General features: G+C 44.2%; 2 non-coding genes across 2 annotated transcripts; one reads left to right on the top strand and one right to left on the bottom strand.

Moving 5' to 3' along the window:
• Positions 1-4,344: 4,344 nt before the first annotated feature.
• TRNAK-CUU (transfer RNA lysine (anticodon CUU)) lies at positions 4,345-4,417 on the top strand. The gene has a single exon. It is a non-coding gene; the product is annotated as a tRNA-Lys (tRNA).
• Positions 4,418-4,722: 305 nt separating this feature from the next.
• On the bottom strand, positions 4,723-4,832 carry TRNAL-CAA (transfer RNA leucine (anticodon CAA)). The gene is made up of 2 exons: positions 4,795-4,832; positions 4,723-4,768 (listed from the first exon to the last, which is right to left on the bottom strand). It is a non-coding gene; the product is annotated as a tRNA-Leu (tRNA).
• Between the last annotated feature and the right edge of the window lie 1,585 nt (positions 4,833-6,417).

Raw genomic sequence — 6,417 nt, forward strand, 5'->3', positions numbered from 1 at the left:
CAGACTTGGTACAGCAAAAAGTTCAGGAAAGTAGCAGAGTCCCTCTGCCAGAGGTGCTTGTCATGTCAACAGTTCAATGCAGGCAAGAGAACAATGGTGGAACTAGGGAGAATTGGGAGGTCAGGTGGTCCCTTTGTGAGAATACAGATTGATTTCATCACCATGCCACGTTGTGAGGGGAAGCGATATGTCCTTGTCATTATCTGCCTATTTTCAAAGTGGGTGGAAGCTTACCCTACTCCCCAAAGTGACGCACTGACAGTAGCCAAGTGTTTACTGAAAGAACTGATACCTAGATTCGGGGTTCCAGTCACTATTGAATCAGATAGAGGCCGACATTTTCAGAATGATGTGATCGATCAACTCTGTAAGGCCTTTGGGATCTCGCAAAAACTCCACTGTGCATATCATCCAGAGGCTTCTGGAGTGGTGGAACAAATAAACGGGACTATCAAAACAAGACTAGCGAAATTGTGTGATGCATCTGGCATGACCTGGGTAAAGGCCCTGCCTCTGGTTCTGATGGGACTCCGAAGTATTCCAGACCGGAAAACAGGCCTGAGCCCCCATGAAATCCTGATGGGAAGAGTGATGAGACAAGCGTGGGTACCAGGAAGCAAACTGTTGAGTATTACTGATGATTTGGTGCTTGAATACTGCAAGAGATTAGGTGACCAAGTGCGTTATATCTCTCGCCAGATCGGAGAAGACGCCGTCGCCAATCCAACGACTCCTCTCCACAAACTGGTTCCAGGGGACTGGGTCAAAATCAAGAAGCATACTCGGTCGAGTTGCCTGGCACCAAGGTGGGGACAGAAGCGCCAAGTAATCCTGGTAACGACCACAGCAGTAAAGTGTGCAGGTGTACCCCATTGGATCCACGCCAGTCACACCCAGAAGGTACTACCAGACGAAGAGCCTGCAGAAGGAGGCCGTCCAGCAGAGGGGCCTGCAGAAGCAAGACCAGAAGTAGCTGACGACGTACAGCCCAGTACCAGTCAAACTGAGGGGTCCGCAGACGTTGGTCCAGGGGTAGTTGATGACGAGCTACCAAGAGTCAAGCCTGCTGAGGGGTTCCCAGATGTTGGTCCAGAAGTAGCTGATGACGAGCTGCCGAGCATATGGCCAGATGAGTGGATACCCTTGATTGACCTCACAGAAGACCCAATCAGAACAAGAGAGCGAATTTGGGAAGGTAGAGAGTGGAATAGAGAGGAAAAGCAAGGCACAGGCGAAGAACCTCAGACTATTGAGATTCACATCAAACCTGAGGAAGGAGAAGGTCAGACAGGGACTGAGCAAATAATTGATACACCTCCCCAAACTCCAGAAGTCGAAAAACAACAGATTAGACCTAGTAAAGAGATTCGAGCGGAAGAAAATCAAGAGATCGAAGTGCTCGAACAGGATCAGATAGGGTTAGAAGAACGTGTTCAGGAAACAGAAGCAGAGACATTTGAAAAACAAACACAAAACTCTCCTGAACAAGGCCAGTTTAGTAACCAGGCAGAAGAAATAGATACGAGCCCTGGAACTAGTCAGATAGGAAGGGAAGAAAAGGAAGCAGAATTGCCACAAACAAATGAAAATAAAGGGGCAATAAAAGAAAACGAAATCAGAGTGCCAACTAAAAGACTTAAGAAAAGAAAGCACCTTGAGCCTGGATTCATAAAGAAATTGAGGCTAAGGATAAAAACGGTAGAAGAAAAACGTGCCGAAGAAAGGAGGAGTTCTCGCATAGCAGAGCAACCAGAAGACACTTCTAAAAGAAGGAGCGATCGAATAAAAAGACAAAACAAAAAGTACAAGGCTCCTGAATGGACGCTCGTTTTGGAAGAATTTGAAGATCTTGATATAACTGACGAAAGCGACGGAGAACAAGTTGCTGAGTACTCTGCCGAAGAAGAAGACGAGCCACCGTGAAATTGCACAAAGTAAGCTACTCGTGCAGAGACACAAAGAGGGGTCGAGAAACTTCTTCTGAGCCAAAATGTCTGATTCAAACGTGAGTGGTAGACCTAGTCGCAGTTGTTGCAAAACATGCTGCAAGGTATGTGTATGTAGTATAATTATAGTGATATTAGTTTGGATAGGACTAACAGTTTTCATTCCTTTTGCGGTGAGCAAAAATACTAATATTGACCCTACTGAGATTGTAAATACTGACAGTGAAGAACTGACAACACAGAGTGTAGCAAGACATGAGAAAGCACTCAAACAAACAAAACGAGACCTAGAAGCATCAGATGAGTGAGGACTACATTATCATGAAGTTAAGAATAAGACACATTTAAATGTTTTGGCAAACTTGTTAATACACTATGTAGAGACTATGGAAATTGAAGATTGCTATGTCTGCATGAAGCTACCTACCTCTGTGGCTGAAGGCATGACATACCATCACCTGCCCCTGACATACGGAATATCGTGTAGCATTTTAGCAAGCTTATTTTACAAAAGAGGACCGTTACAGTACTATTACTCTAACAATGACGTGATCTTTTCTGAACTTCCTATACGTGGGAACCTGAATCCTGTACATACCAAAAGTGACGTTACTCGCTATATGGGCGAATACTTTCTGACTATAGGTAATATAGACATAGGTGACGCACACAGAGATAACTTGACCTGTTCTTTGCGTGAGCAGGAAAAGATGTTCCTGAACATGGCAGAGAGGAGGAGAATAAAAATACAAAGAAAGGCAGATGATGAGGGACAGAAAACGCCAAAATGGGCTGAGGACATGGAAGGCACCTCAAAGGGTGGGGCGGGACCTGCTCTGTTGCTGGATTTTGAAAGGAAGGGAAAGCTATGTCTTCACCGCGAGAAGACTAGCTATTATAATAACATTTTCATTGGTTCCAGTGAATGTGAACATAATTACAAGGTAATTGGAGGATGGGGTTTCAAAAATGGGTCAGAGCCTGTGTTTCCTGGAATTTATTATATATGTGGAGACAAGGCTTATTTCAAATTGCCGGATCACTGGTATGGAAGCTGCTATTTTGGCATTGTCTTCCCGAAAATATACCACGTGAATGAAGTTGCTGGAAGCAGTGAAAATACTAATGGCTCAGTGCGTAGTAAAAGAGAAAGCGTAGGTGAAATAATGGGTAGTATTTTCAGTGCACTGATACCTGGAGTGGGAGTGGTTCTGAACACTCACAGAATTTGCAAATTGTCCACTATAGTGGATGTGTTGTCTACGGACACAGCTCATGGATTTCTGCTGGTCAATACCGAAATGGTTGCGATCAGATCAATGGTTTTGCAGAACAGACTTGCACTTGACACCTTATTAGCAAAAGAGGGCGGAGTCTGCCGGATGTTGAAGGCGCAACATTGTTGCACTTATATTCCGGACAAAAGTGTGCAGCTCAAAAGATATGTGAAAAACATTACTAATTTGGAAAAGGAACTCAAACCACTCGAGGTTGACAGTGCCTGGAAGAGACTGGTAGATGGTCTCTCAAATGTAGGTCATTGGCTTGCTAGCTTAGGTAAAAGCTTATTGTTTAAGGTACTGATGCCAATCGGAATTATAGGTCTTATCCTATTTTTCATATTTGTCTGTTGCAAATGCCGTAAGCACACCAGAAAGCATCAAGTGAATGCCAGAGGAGTGAAATTATTTGCAGTGATGCTAGCAAGCTGCTACTGTTACCATTTTGAAAACACACATCAGTATCCCTGAATATTAGATGTAACAACTTTCGAATGTGCATGAGTGTGCCTGTGCACTGTCAGTGACCAGGCCATAGAGGGCATGAAAGAGCTGACATTAGATCATAGATTCAAAGCTGTTCTGAGCAGGTACCCCCAAAATCCCTAAGCTGTCCCTATACCAGTACCTCAAACACGCCCTGCAAGTCTATGTTGTTCCTTCACTTTCTTCAGTTGTTGCAGCTCACTGTTGCCAGGCTTTGAGGAGCTATAGACTCTGTCTGCTCTTCACAGTCACTCTGCAGGAGTCTGCGCCTGTAGTTGTCCTTGAATGCAGTGAAAGAAGGAACTGTGAATGAGATGCAGAAAGCTCTTGCTGATGGACAGCTGAGAATATACTTTGAACCGGCTGCAAAGGTGCGAAGCGGCCAAGGGGGTGACAAGAGATGACACGTGTATACCATGGGCTGCTTCCGAGTATTCCCCTTCAAGTGAAGACACAGAGGTAAGCATAAGGGTCTGTAGACCGGCAGTGTGAGGGTTGAGAAAGAGACCGGTGAATGAGAGAAGGCAGAGGATAGGTTGTGAAATGAGAGAAACTCCACAACATCCAATCACTGATCGTTGGAGAGGTGCATAAGCAGCGTCAATAGTAGTCCTGACTTCCTCACGTTGGCAGCCCGGCTAGCTCAGTCGGTAGAGCATGAGACTCTTAATCTCAGGGTCGTGGGTTCGAGCCCCACGTTGGGCGCAAGATCATTTTGTATCCAATTATTATTTTTTTTTTAATATATTTTTTCCAATGTTCTCTTTCTCTTTCTATGGGTCTCTTTACAGAAATAAACAAACCCCTTGCAGGATTTCAGTTTACAACTTCCTTCTGCCTGTACAAGGGCGGAGACTAGCGATCTCTTCATGGCGTCCTGTTGAAACTTTTACGAGGCGCTCCTCGTCCTCTAGCGGTGCTGCCCCGCGCGCCACGAAGTAAAAGCCAAACAATTCTTGGACGTGGGAAGAAAAAAAGATGCGGATGTAAATTAGTCGCAAAAGAGATTGTGTCAGAAGTGGGATTTGAACCCACGCCTCCAATTGGAGACCAGAACACCCAGCTGGTGGGAAGAGTCAGCTCTTGAGTCTGGCGCCTTAGACCGCTCGGCCATCCTGACAGCTGGGAAGGAGGGAGGCCGGGTGATGTCATCAGCATGTTAAAGATTGTTATTGGGGGGTTGTTCTGTATGTTATTCAGCTTCAATTCCACCCAGACCTTCGCTTTTCGCTTTCTGCACTGCGGCACCATTATCCTGTCTATCCAATAATTAGATTCCACTAGTACTATCACAACTCGGCCTCTACCCATCTCTTATTTTCTTTGTTTGGGGAAAAGTTTATTTGCCTTCCAGAATATTTCATGAAGGTTGGTAGGTGACAGATTCAACACATTTAATAGGGTGTGTATTTCTTCAGGGATTCCTAGCACTCCTAAAATGGTGCCGCAGTGCAGATTATTGAAAACCTCCAGCTTCTCCATCTTTATCAAGACTTCTCACAGTTTTCTCAGCTGGATCTCTGGGCTACAAATTAAACATCTTGTGTGTTACAATCATAGACCTGGGTGTTATGCCCATGGCAGCATAAGACGTATCTGTGATGCCACCACTGCTTGAAATGAAAAAATAGAAGTGCAGGTTCTCTGTAGCAGAGTACCTGCTGGTTTCTGAGAAGTGCCGGTACTCTCCAATTAAAAGTATTATATTTCTCTTGGGAAGTGCCGGTACTCTCCCTCCCTCAATATAAATAAGTGCCGGTACTCCGTACCAGGCAGTCCCGGCCCATTTAAAGCACTGAATACCATCCTATCCTGAAAATATTTTAAAGGAAATGTATGCTGGTAAATGCAGTATAAACAGAACATTAAATAAACAAACGTACTTAAACATCACCATTAGCCACAAATGTTCTATCTAATGCAGTATGGGGGGGGGGAGTAGTCAAATCTCTCCAAAATAGTTGTAAGTCTTATTATGCTGCAGCCAATTCAACTGGGCCCAGATCATTTGCTGTTTGTAGGTGAAACTGGAACTAAATCATGAAATTCCACTTCCTTCCAGGTTTACTATCACAATGCGCACTAAAATGCAACATTTAATAATGTTGAGTTACTCTTGGGAGTGCCCGTGAGTTATTTTAATTCAGGATCTGAACTTGGTTTCGCCCCCATTGTTCAATATATCACCCCCCAAAAAAAGAATCGGGTTTGGGGCGCCCCTGGTTTGGAGCAGGGAAGCTCTTCACACCGCAGGGGTCACTCATATTACATGTACAGCTTTCATCCATCAGACCTAAACACTGCTCTCTCTATGGTACTAATGTACATGATCAAGTGATATATATATACAACGGTCCTCGTTCTGCAAAGCGAGAATTAGGATTAAGCGGTACAAAGTTCCGCCTGGAACCAATCCACAATATGGAGAAGAGGTCTGTAGGTGGCTAAATAGAATCCAGAACAAGCATTTACAATGCAACGGTTTCGCCTTTGCAAAAGTTAGAGCTATTAGCATTGTAAATGACAAAATTTTTATTTATGTGTTGGTTTTGAAAACAGATAAATAAATGGCATTGTCATTTACATTGCCAATAGCTTAATCTCTTGCAAACCCAAACCTACCCATTATCTACACACTCCCTCTCAGACTTCTTGCTGTGTACAACCCTTTTCACACTCCTCTTTTATCTGCACAATCCATCTCT

This window comes from Lissotriton helveticus, chromosome 5_1 (assembly GCF_964261635.1).
Source record: "Lissotriton helveticus chromosome 5_1, aLisHel1.1, whole genome shotgun sequence".
NCBI lineage: Eukaryota > Metazoa > Chordata > Amphibia > Caudata > Salamandridae > Lissotriton > Lissotriton helveticus.